Source organism: Eretmochelys imbricata, chromosome 7 (assembly GCF_965152235.1).
Source record: "Eretmochelys imbricata isolate rEreImb1 chromosome 7, rEreImb1.hap1, whole genome shotgun sequence".
NCBI classification, from domain to species: Eukaryota; Metazoa; Chordata; order Testudines; family Cheloniidae; genus Eretmochelys; species Eretmochelys imbricata.
The window spans coordinates 37,542,370-37,555,278 of NC_135578.1; the positions used below are offsets into that span (position 1 = coordinate 37,542,370).

Consider the following 12,909-nt stretch of genomic DNA (forward strand, 5'->3'; position numbering starts at 1 on the left):
GATGTAGCCCACTAAATCTTACTGTCACCTTGATCTGCTCTATTGCACTGAGAATAGAAAGTGTATGTATCTCTTATATGGTTAAATGAATCAGTTTTTAAACACAGTGCAAATCACTGTTTGGACGTTGGTATTTCAGTTTTGATGCTACATGCTTTGGTTTAGCTTAAACCAGTTCTCAGTTGATTTAAGTTCAAATTAAATACACCTTTTGTGAACTGCAATGAGTGTGTCTTTGCAGGGATTTTTTTTTTTTTTTAGCAATTTAACCAAATATGTTTAAAATTATGACTTTTGTTAAACTGGGGCAACTTTGCCATGTAGACAAGGCCTTTCTCTAGAGCAGTACCTTATGATTATGCGGTTACATAGAGCCCATTTATCTAAGGTTCTGGTAGGCATACAAATGGTCTTCCCCAAATAGCATCTTCTTGTATAGTTGTCATGTCTTCTGGCGCAGATTCTGAAATTTACATGTCTGATGTTGCCTTCTACCCTAATAGCCTTGGAATGGCATCCATAAATGAAAGGAGTTCGTCAGAGGCTCTGAGGCCTCAGAACCAATTGAAGTTGGATTGTCAAGCTGGGGATGTGTTCCAGGCCTGTAAGAGGCAGTTGGAGATTGTCTTAAGCATGTAAAGAAGAGAAGGAAACTGAGTGGGCCCTTGAACATTTTACTTGCCTGGGGCTCTACAGAAACTGAGGCCAGCTGTGGTGGATGGAAAATGCTTGAAAAGAGGGTTAAAAATGATCATCTGTGTTGAAAAGCTTGTAAATAGCTAATATTTAGATAGTGCCCTACAAACATTGACTAATTAATAGGTCTGTTTGTTGTGTGAAGATGAAGTATGCTTGTGGCGAGTTTACATAGGGACATTCAGGAAAATTAATCCAAATTAGCTAAAATTGTGAATTTAAAGCAGATTAGTTAAACAGTATTAAAACCCTGTGTGGGTGCTCTCATTCAGAATTAATATGATCTTAATTTGATTTAGTTTAAGTAGTTAATTTCTCTCTGTAGACAAACTCTTAGATTACTTTTGGTCACTAAATTGTGTTGACACAGATCAGAACTTTAACCTATTTCATGAGTGTAATTTATTTAGTAATACAAACCTGGCAAAATTGTGTTGGTAACATAGATTTGCAAAGATTGCCTGTAATGGATTATTAAATTTGAAGCACACTCATCATGCAGTTTATGTACATACTCAATATCTCCAAGACTAGATATTTTATTTCACAACAGCAGTAATTTACTGTACTTTCATGTTTACCCGATTTGAGAAATGTGCTACTGTTTTCGGACTAGTCATATCCACTTGATACATACTGTTTGTAATGACAGGATCATGGTGGGGTACTTATGGATATAGGATGAAAAAATGCTCTTATATTTTGTGGCATGTATTTGTTGTAAGAAAACTCTTCTAAAGCAGAAATATGAGATGTGTTCAATACATACATAGGACAGGTTCTCTCAGTAGACTGACTAGATAATTCATGTCACTGATCAAATATAACAGAGTTCAGTGAGGCAAAAATGCTACCTTTTTGGTCTTTATAAAATCAACTAGATTCTTTTAAGGAATGGGTATGAATTAATTGCTTTTGCAGGTTTGAGATGATTTGAAGTTGGTATGGTATGCCTTGCATAGTTGAATACATGAATAATCTCGGTATGCTTTCAGTTATGTATTTGCTCTAGCACTGCTAAAAAGAAAGGCAGAATTTAGACAGACAAAATTTTCTGAACAGTTAATTCTCAGTGGATTACTGGACCTTGCTACTTGCACAGTATTTTTTTTGTAAATAACTATTTTATTTTGGTAAGCATCGGCTGCATGTTTACTTACTTAGTTACTTGAATATTGCCTTTATATTATAAACGTCGTCTGTTCCATGCAAAGGTGATTTTGTTGGAATTCTGGATGCTAACATTTTATAGTTAAATGGAACATGCCTCTTTTGTGTATTAAAACCCTACTTTGGTTACATTACAGTCCAATAAATGAAATACTGTCAGACCAGGTCTGTGCTACAAACTTACATCAGTATAACTACGTATAACTACGTCACTCAGGGGTATGAAAAATCCACACCCCTGAGTGATGAGATTATATTGACACCCCCCCACCCCGTAAATAGCACTGTATCCATGAAGACCTGTCGACATAGCTACTGCCTCTTACAGAGGTGGATTAATTACACCTCCTGGAGTAGCTCCCATCGGCTTAGTAGTGTCTTCATTAAAGCTGCTGCAGCTTTTTAAGTGTACACCTGCCCTCTGAGAGAAATTTTTGATTGGGTTTAGCCATGATCTCTCAGTAGAGTTCAAAGCTAAGAAATGTAACAACCACGGTTAAATGGACTTTATATCAGTGGACATTTGTTTTCATGGGATATTGTCAATGTTGATTGACTCCAAGTGTTTTCTGGAGTTTTTGCCTTCTTTGTGGTGAGGAAAATTTAGCTTTTCAAAACTAGGATTGCAATACAAAAATTGTCTAGATTCTCTCATGAGCAATACAAAAATATATCCATCTGACTTTGTTTGCCATTGCAGGTGTGTCTAAGTTTTGCCATTCTTCTCTAGTGCCTGCTCCAAAAACAGATATCCTGCTTACTGAAATAAATGGAGCAGAGCATACATTCTAACCAGTCAAAGCTGATTTGTTTTAACTTTAGACAAAACAGTTAGGCAGTGGGCCTTTCATGTAATGTACTAATATATATGGCAATACTGGTTTGTTTCCTTTCCACTCTCGGGGAAATCAGATTTAGGTTTGTATCTGGAGACCATTCTGATATTTAGCTTGATCTTTCTGTTCTGCAATTTTATTCCATTTTACCCTTCTATTGAATTGTTACATTGCCTATACTATGTGAGGCCTGCTGTCTGCATATTTCAGTTATGTATTTCAGTGCTGCCTAGCTTCTCCTCTTTTTATTGTTATGTTAGATTGTTCCAATTCAGATTCCAAATTGGGTGTTGCATTGCATCTTTGTTGTTGGTTTGACCAAAAACTGTTTCTTTTGTAAATTACTCACAAAAGGGTGTTAATTTGTATTGCATTCCAGTTGATGTACATAGTATTACTTAAGAACAGTTGGGACATCTTATAAGTATATTTTTAGATCACAAACTGAAGGAGGTTGCTTCACTGACTTGCAGCTGGGTGTGGTGAAGGGTTAACCATATTAATTAAACTTGGCTCAGAATTTTAGACTTTTAATATAATGGGGGCTCAGATTTGCTTTTCTTAACTGTCTTTGGAGAGCAAGCTAGAATTTTGAAAATCATTGTTGAGGGAATTGCCCAATGGAGATGCAAAGCTGGAGACTTAGCAAGAAAGAGACAGGCATTGCCCTGCTTCATGGAGTGAGGTGGTCCCCTCTTCTCTCTTCCTACCTCCTGGATGACTTGGGGAGAGTGGGGAAACTCCATTCTGTGTTGCACTCCTACTGCTAAATCCCTTTCTCGCTCCTCAGAGGAAGGGTATTGTGGCTTTTATTCCCTGATCACTGCTCCTTGCTCTGTCTAAACCTATGGGTAAATCAGACAGTGGCTTGCTGAGGTGGTAGAAAGACTGTTCGTATTCATTGCTTGTAAAGCATGCCAGATAATTACTAGCTTGTGGTAGGTATGAAAGGAGGGAACCAAAAGGGTCCAGGAGGAGAGCAATGCCGTGATGAGAGGCCATCTACATGAGAATGAGAGGATACTAAGATGCTAAGATTTCCCCCCTCCACCCCCCCCATGGCCTCTTGGCTGCTACAAGGGAGGTAGACATCCACTGCTGTTGTACTGTTCCCTCAGCCTGGGCTCCTCACTGCTGCAAGGGGAAGGAAGAAGAGGTTTTAATTTGTAATTCTTGGGTCCATGTCTCCTGTGAATACCTCTTGTGTCAGCTGCTACTGCTGTCCAGAGTTTCCCAAGCAACAATAGTAGCTCAGACTACATGATTGTTAAATTTTACTGATGCCCATAGGATTCTGAATAGCAACAGTGACACAAGTCTTAACTTCATTGTGGTCTTGCTTGACAAAGTGATGAGCAACAGTAGAAGCACACTTGTTGCCTGTAAGCTTAAGAAGGCAAAACTGCCTGGTTCTGATTCGGTTTGTGTTTGAAAGGTTATCTTTGCAACTAAAGGTATTAGAAACTTTGTAAAAATGAAAGCTTAGATTGTGCAGAAATTGATATAGGGCCTCCTGCTCGTCAGAACAAACTTCCCACCCACTGTGGACATCTGGATTTTTTAGTTGGCTGTATACATCTGTTTACCAGTCTGGCCTGCCAGCGCAAGTGTGTGTCATGAAATAGAGAATTAAGGATCTGAGGAGTTAAAAGAAAACTGTACTGATTTTGTTTAGCCTAGCAAAATCGGATATTATTACGTACATGAAGAAATTGTGTACTTGAAAATAAATTTTAATATTAGAGGTTTGGCATTTGCAATTTTATCTAATAAAACGTTTAATAAAAAAGTTTTGAGTCTTTCTAATCTCCTCAAATATTTTTTGTATTTAAATGGGTTTCTCTCTGTCCTCCCCTGGTTGTTTTTTGGTTGTAATCTTCTCTGTCAACTAATTGTTTGTGAAAGTTGCTGGTCTGTTTGACATCAGTAGAAGTCTGGAAAAGTCCTTGATTTATGTAGAAAATAGTATCATGTACAGAAGCTTCTACTAACTTGCAAAATGCCTTGCCCCGATCTGGACTATCTCTAGGGTTCAGAACATAGTTCAATCTCCATGGCCAGACTAGATATTTGTAAGTTTAAAGTTCCATATCCAATTACTAATCTGCCTATTTTTCTAAATTCTTATGTCCTTTATTCTGCTAATCTTTTCCTTCCTCTTCTTGAATCTCAATCTCTCTCTCTCTCTCTCTCTCTCTCTCCTTAATTTAGGGCATTTCTGTAATGCACCACTTTCTTATTTTAGTCTTCTTATCTCAAAGATCCTGGATTATGGATACTTCATTTGCTGAAGAACTGGACCTGGTTTTCTCTTCAGTGTTTAGAATGGTCCTTTCAGTCTGCTTGGGAGGATTTCTAGAGAAAAACATATACTTCACTTCTTACCTCCTTCCATTCTCTGTCCTGTTCCTCTCCTGGGATGAGTTTCTCCATAATGCAGTCACTTACTACCTGTTGGACTGATGAATGATGTACCACAATCTTTGTTCACTTTGCCTTCTTCCACTTGTAAAATTCTTCTCCTTTTCCTCGCTGTCTAGTTTGTAGAGCACTATGGTAGCATAAGGAGAAACTTGCCTGTGCTGTTTTTCTGTGCCACTTCCTTTGTGGCTGGAGCACAGAGAAACAGATGAGGAATGAGTAGTCCTCTTCAGTTCACTATAGCTGAATAAATATTATGTTCAGGAGCACAGTTGGGATAGTTTCACAGTGTAATGTAACAAATGCAGGAAAGATTGGTGTGGAGTGGAAGAAGACTGTATTTTCAGTATCTTGCATATAAACTGGCCACTAATTGAAAAATGACAGGTTTCAGAGTAGCAGCCGTGTTAGTCTGTATCCGCAAAACGAACAGGAGTACTTGTGGCACTTTAGAGACTAAAATATATTAGACCATAAGCTTACTATATGTTCCATGAAGATATATATATCTTCTTACTATATGTTCCATTCTATACATCCGAAGAATCATAGAATCATAGAATATCAGGGTTGGAAGAGACCTTAGGAGGTCATCTAGTCCAACCCCCTGCTCAAAGCAGGACCAATCCCCCATTTTTGCCCCAGATCCCTAAATGGCCCCTCAAGGATTGAACTCACAACCCTGGGTTTAGCAGGCTAATGCTCAAACCACTGAGCTATCCCTCCCCCCCTGAAGTGGGCTGTAGCCCTTGAAAGCTTATGCTCTAATATATTTTAGTCTCTAAGGTGCCACAAGTACTCCTGTTCTTTTTAATTGAAAAATGTTTTTGATGTATTAATAAGAATTTGATTTTTTTTTAAACCTGTGGGTCACTCTTTTATTGAAAGTTGACCTCATTTGTAACAGGATGTGGACCTGATGTTAGGTCGAAACCCAGTTTCTAGCCACAATTCTAAAACCATAAAATTAACTTCAAAGTTGTAAAATACTTACTGTAAGACAACTTTGAAATTGACCTTTCAATGCATTCTGATGGAATCTGAGTTTTCTAAGTTCTAAACTACTTTTAACCTTGTAAGATGGCTGTTTTCTTTCTAAGTTCCATCATATTTTATATAGTTAAATTACTGTCTCTTAATTGTGATTTTAGTGGTTAGAATATCTTTTGTTACATTACAGACTTGTTTTAAAAGAAGACTGCAAAGTTAAACAGAGGATGACAAACATGCCAAAACCTCTTCTCCCCCTTTCACCCCTTCCTTCCCCCAGAAAAGCTTGAAGTGTAACCTCTTTAGGGCAGAGAATATCTTTCTGTATGATTGGACCGGCTTAGTTCATTGTGCGTGCTATTGGAATACAAATAATAAATATTTTAAAAACCAGTGTTTGTCATCAGTCTTAAATGAGTTAAATGTTTTTGCATTGTTTATCCAAGAAAGATGAAAAGAAGCTTTAATAGTGCCTGAGGCCCTACACTCAACTTGATGGCATTTGTTTGTCATATGATATATTTTGAACATTGCCACATCCAGTGAATTCTAAAATTTCAGGGAATGGTTTAAGAATCAGGGCAGAACATTGCCGATTTTGATGAAAATCGGAAAACCAGAAGAAGGAAATGGGGGACCTAGCAGCTTCAACTACTCTTGTCTATAGATCAACTATTAACGCTTCCCACCATAACAATACCTCACCCCATCACTTCTCAGGCCTGCCCATGGTCCCAACAGGGTTTAAAATGTTAACACCCTGAATGACTTACTTCCCAGGCAGAAAGAAATAAAATAATGGTGGGAGAGGGAATAGAGAATGGGGTTGAACACAGAGCCCTTGACATAAAACAGAGGGAGGTAGTGGGGATTGCAGGGAGTTCCTGAAATAGAACAGGAGGGAAGGGAGGAATACAAGGGACTCCTGTGTATGTAGAGTGAGCTTGTCCTACAGAAGCAGAACATTTTGACCCTCTTGTTTTATGGTTTGGTTATCTCAAATGACAAAATACAAGGTTCTAGACTCATAATTCGTTTCTATGAAACTGTAGGGATGTCAGTGTAGAACTCGCAGATAGGCAATAATGATTTGCAAACAAAGTAAAGGCACAGTAATGTAGTGGATTTAAATTTAACTGAAGGTGAGTTACTTCCCGGTCTGTCTTTTCTAGTCTCAAGCTTTAAGTTTACTGTGTTTAATGTGTAGCACATGCATAGGCAGTTAAGTTATGAAAAGAGAGCCAGCTTATGTTGCAATCTAAGCAGTGGCCATATAGTGGAAAGATTCCCCTTTGGCATGTTCACTAGTGCTATTTTTACCTATTCCAGTAAGATCTGCCCGTATGATTTTAAACTACAGGACAGTGACTGGAATTACTTTATTTTACCAATTTACGGTATGCGCTGAAGAGAGTGTTGTGAGAGAGTGTTAACCAGATGCTGCCAACCTAAAATCACATATGTCAGAACATAGTTTATATTGTCACAAATAAAATGACCACTACAGCTGAAAGAAATAGTTTTCTCCATTTCTTTTGTTTTGTGTACTTTGCATTTAACAGAAGCTTGTCAATAGTCACTTTGAGAAATTCCCTTGTTAAGTATTGAGATTCCCTTGTTGAGTATTTCCCTTGTTTGTTTTTTACTCCCGCAGCAGCTAGGGAGAAACATTTTTAAAAAGAGCCAATATGATTGTAAAACAACAACAAATTGGCCTCGTGGCACAGGAATGGGCATAGTGTCTGAAACTGTTAACCTGAAATTTAAGTCAATTAAAAAAAGTTTTATTTATATTCTGCAAAATCTATAGCCTAAGATTCTTCTTTCACCAGGGAAAACGTTCCACACTGTAAGTAGATTTTTCAAGTCCTGCCAGAGATGAAACACTTCAACTAGAAGACTGATAATAGTGAAAATTGGAGCATATAATGAAAACACTACTTCTGTTATCACTGTAGTGTTGCAAAAGTAATAGGCTAATAGAAAATACCACACATATACAAGTTATTGCCATGTAACCCGAACTTTGACTTTTCTAACTTACATGATTATGTAATCTTAACTACAACACTGCACTGTTGTGGTTTTTTTAAACTTATTAAATATTAAATATAATATGCCTTTATTTTGAATAGATGTGCTTCTTTCTAACAGTGTTGGCAGGTATTGTGATTTAAAACTTTCCTGATTGCAAACTGTTGGGCATGCTATTTTTGGACTTTAGAAATGTATATTTATGGTAAGCAGAATTTTAAAAGTTACAATATCAGGTAAAAAAAATCAAATAAGCTTAAATGAATTTTTTAAAATGCAAAGTGAACTTACAGACAGAAACAGTACTCTATTTTGCTTTTATAATGAACGTACTGAGTTGATTTTTAAACAAGAACATTACAAGTGGTTTTTATTAAAATGGTCTTTATTTCTATTTAGTTGGTACAGACAAAATTGTTAAGAACAAAACATGTTAATTTTTCTCAAATTAATGTGGAACATTGCTATAATTTACAAAGCTGTTGATCTGATTAAACAAATGGCTTGTGTGTGTATGCATCTGTTGGTTCCCATTGAAAAGCAAGAACAGGCTGGCTTTTTTGGTCTACATTTGTTTTCATTTAAAAAGAAAAGGAGTACTTGTGGCACCTTGGAGACTAACAAATTTATTTGAGCATAAGCTTTCGTGAGCTACAGCTCACTTCCTCCTGAAATGCTTGTCTTTGTAGCAAAGTGTGTGCAGTATGAAATTGGAAAAATGTGCATGTCAAAAGTGCCAGGTAGGTCAGTTCAGTTTTAACCTGCTTTCAAAATAAGCAGACTCTTGTGACTTGAAAAATAATAATTTTTTTTAAATTCTGTGTTGTCCGGAGTTTGCTGCTTCAGACTAGTGGCCTGCAGCTTTCAGCTCTTCAGGTGATAGAAGAGAGCTCATTTCTGGCTAGAAACATCCTGGGATTACAAAGTCCTATCTTTGAAATTCTGTTTCTGTTCTACTTCCTGGCCTTCCATGGGATTTTTACCCTCTGACTCAGGGCTTGTCTACACTGGCAATGCACAGCTCTGCAACTTTCTCGCTAAGGGGTGTGAAAAAGCACCCCCTGAGCGCAGCAAGTTTCAGCTCTGTAAAGCTCCAGTATAGACAATGCACCAGTGCTGGGAGCCACGCCCCTTGTGGAGGTGATTTTTTTAGAGCACTTGGAGAGCTCTCCCAGCGCTCTGCCGCTACCACACAAGCCATGTTAAAGCACTGCCAAGGCAGTGCTTTAGCGTTGCCAATGTGGACTAGCCCTCAGTCAGTGTTGGATTATTTTAGGAAGTGTGTGTTTAGTCCAAAATGGGGATTCTGGTTCCCAAAAGTATTTTTACTCCTTTTAGCTTTCCAGCAGCACTAATGAGAACTAACAGCTTTTCTGATTGATGCTTGGTTTACAGTTCTTCCTTTGCCCAATCTGAGCCTCATGTCTTAGTTATTAAGACTTGTCTGGGTTTCCTAGAAATTTTTTCTCGTCATGTGCAGGTTTGTTTAAATATAACTACTTTTATGGCCCTCAGAGTTCTAGTTTGGTACTGCATTTTCTTGAACCAGTGCTTGGCAACAACAGCCTCAATTCAGCAAGGTGCTTAATTGTAGGAACTTTACACAGGAGTAATCCTATTGCTGATCAGCAAAGCACTTAGCAAGTGCGTGACTTGACTTCAGTGAGATTTAAGCATGATACTTTGAGTAAAAGTGAAATTAATTAAGGGCTTTAGCATCCTGCTGAATTGGGGACAGCATTACAATTAATTGTGTGATATGTGGAGACCAATCTAGCCTTATAAATTCAGTGTCTTTCCACTGAAATGTTGCTTAAAAATGACTGATCACTCCTTACCTAAGGCTTAGAAGGTCCTGAAAACTTGCCATGATAGTGTAGGAGGAAATAAAATTAACTCCTATATTAAGGTAATACTTGTAATATGCAAGTAATCGTTTCAGTGTGGTGTATTATACAGCTGTCATATTTATGTTTTTGAATACCTCTGCTTTTTGTTTATATTCACCAGGTGTTGTACCTCAGGGTTTCATTCCCTAGGACTCCAGTCACTTTTAGTAAAGATTAAAAGTATAGATTCCTTTTCCATTCCGCATGAGTTCTGGCTCACTTTCCTGTAGGAAGGGCCATCTCTTCAGTGTCATTTGCTATGCATGCACTCTTTGGCTATTGAATAAAATGTGGCTCGGGGCTTTTCAGAAATACCTGACGTTTGGTATGGTAGCTATAGTTGTGCAGATTTGTGTTTTGTAAGACATACACAGTTTGGGTGAAGTGCAATGTAACCATAGTTTTTAATCAATCTTGTACAATATTTTGCTTTGTGCACCTGATAGTGCAGAAGGTTAGTTTTGTCCCTTATTTACATGTTCTCTTTCTCTTGATAGCATCTATCTTTCTGCACAAATGTAGGTCTGTCACAAATAATGGTAAGCCTCATTAATTTGTGATTTGGATTTCCAGACTTACAAAATGCTGCTGCAACCAGGATTTATGGTAAGTGGACATTGCTCTTCCTTTGCACCAAGAAGTCTATTATGAGGAAGACCTCTTTTGAAGTAGAGTTTGTCATTAGGTTCATGGAATTTGGAGCAATTGAAGAAGCATCCCTATAAAATAAATCTTTATAATTCAGGAAAATGTGTGCAAAGGATGGTGTGGGGCATCGCGGCTTACCATACCAAACAGAGGTGGAATTCTTTGAGAACACCATCTAGAACATACTTTCTGGACACTTGTGAGGGTATATTAACAAATGACTGACAGAATAGCAAACAGCTTTTTCCCATGTAGGATCTGGAGCTTCTAATTTAATCAAGTATTTGTTTACCATTTTATGTAGGCTGCTTTGTTCACCCTTCTGGTATGGTAAACTGTAAAATAGGAATAATAAAAGTGGTTACAGAGCTGTCCAAACAGTTTGGAGCTAATAAAACGCTAGAGTATTATCGTGTGTTCGGTTTCTACAACCTGAGCCAAACCTATCTTGACCCATGCCCAGATGTATTTTAAAAGCAATTAATGTAGAAGAATGTGAAAACTCTCTTGTTCTTTCTACTTTGATGACTCAGGAAAATAGTTAATTGTGAGTTAGTTGGTTCATTGCATCCTATTTTGTGTTGGTATGTAAAAATAATATACTATAGTGTCTAGTGATTTGTAAGTATCATAGTAGAAAGGAAAAGGTCTTTCTCGAATACAGACTAACACGGCTGCTACTCTGAAACCTGTCATAGTAGAAAGGCTTTTCTTAGGCAGTATTGTAACCTAACTATTTTTATTTGGTCCCCATTTTTTGTAAGATAATACAATATAGCACCACGTCTTTTATCCTTGTATTGTTGGCATGCTCTGTAAACAAACAGTCCCATTTGACTGAGTTGTAGTTTCAAGAGCACAGACATCAACTTTGAACAAATAGCTTTCTGGCTTTTTTTAGTGTGAAAGGGTTATAGAAATAAGGTCAATTTTTATGAAATATTTACTCATTTGAGCTTTATTTTAAGTTTTAGAAACATCTATATCCCTTAACAGCTAGTTGCTTTAAAAGCAATAATGTTTTTTTCTGATGAAGTTAAAGCAATATATTGTACTGAAGTGGGCTCCTCTCAGCTAATTAAGGCCTGGATAAATGGAAGTCTTGCATTGCTTCCTGAAGCTCACCAAACTTAGTTTTAAAAAAAGAAAACCAAAAATCAACCTCCTTTGGTGGTGGTAAAGGAGACCTGCGGAGGAATTGTTAAAAAGTGGATTTGCAGCATCTTCTGCTTTTTTTTTTTTTTTTTTTTTAATTAAGCTGGCCTGAAAGATCCCTTTAAAAAGAAAATTATTTGCTTTTACCCTAGGTCTTGCCTACACTTAGTTTTACCAGCACAGCTATATGTTGGTAGGGGGTAGTGGTGGTTCCCCCCCCCCCGCCCCCCGACAAAGTTATTCAGCGACAAGCCCTAGTATAGATAGTTATACTTTATATAAAGTGCTTTATATTGATATTCAGATTTGGGAACCAAAAGAAGCTATAAGTTATATTCGTATAAGCCCTTTTATACTGATGTAAGCAGATCCAGAATAGAGGTGTTTTTGCCACTTTAACAATGCCGGATAGTTAAGGCAGCAAAACTTATAAGTGTAGACAAACTCATAGAAATATGAGGAAATAAATTCTGGCCATCCCTGGGGTTTGCCCTTGTGGATGGTTTGGAACAGGTGTATTTTTAACTTTTGCATCTTACTTGGATGGGCAGTGGTGAAAAGATAGTTATTGCAGTTACATAGATTTAGCAAAAATGAAAACCAAAGTTTTGAATAGTGTGACCACTATGACCTTTGTAGCTTAATTTTCACTCATTTTGTGATGCTGACACTTCTCTAGTTCCAGTCATCTTAGTTTTCCAGGTGAGATAGGACCTGAATTTGTAACATTTAAAAAAAAAAAAAGAAAAGAAAAGAAAAAGAAAACCAAGAAGGAGGGGGAAAAAAACCTCTTGAAATAATTTGGAGGGAACCCCTCTCACCATCTTCATACATCATAAAGAAGCAAGAGAGTAATAAGCCCAGTCTTTCCTTTGCAATTCACTTAGTGTGTCAGTGCCATCTTATGCTCCTTCTTCTTGCTCTTTGTTAAATGGAGTTTGTGTATATTGTGTCTAAATTATTCTCCATTGAAAAGTCTGTTATGGAATGTAACTTTTTTATGCATAATGTAAACACGTTAAAAGAGAATGAAGAACAAAGAAGGAAAGAGGAAAACCACCAATCATCCT

At 37.3% G+C, this 12,909-nt stretch overlaps 1 protein-coding gene across 8 annotated transcripts in view; it reads left to right on the plus strand.

The window, feature by feature from the left end:
- The window catches only part of RAF1 (Raf-1 proto-oncogene, serine/threonine kinase), a 94,398-nt gene that overhangs the window by 979 nt on the left and 80,510 nt on the right, over positions 1-12,909 (plus strand). The window lies entirely within an intron of this gene.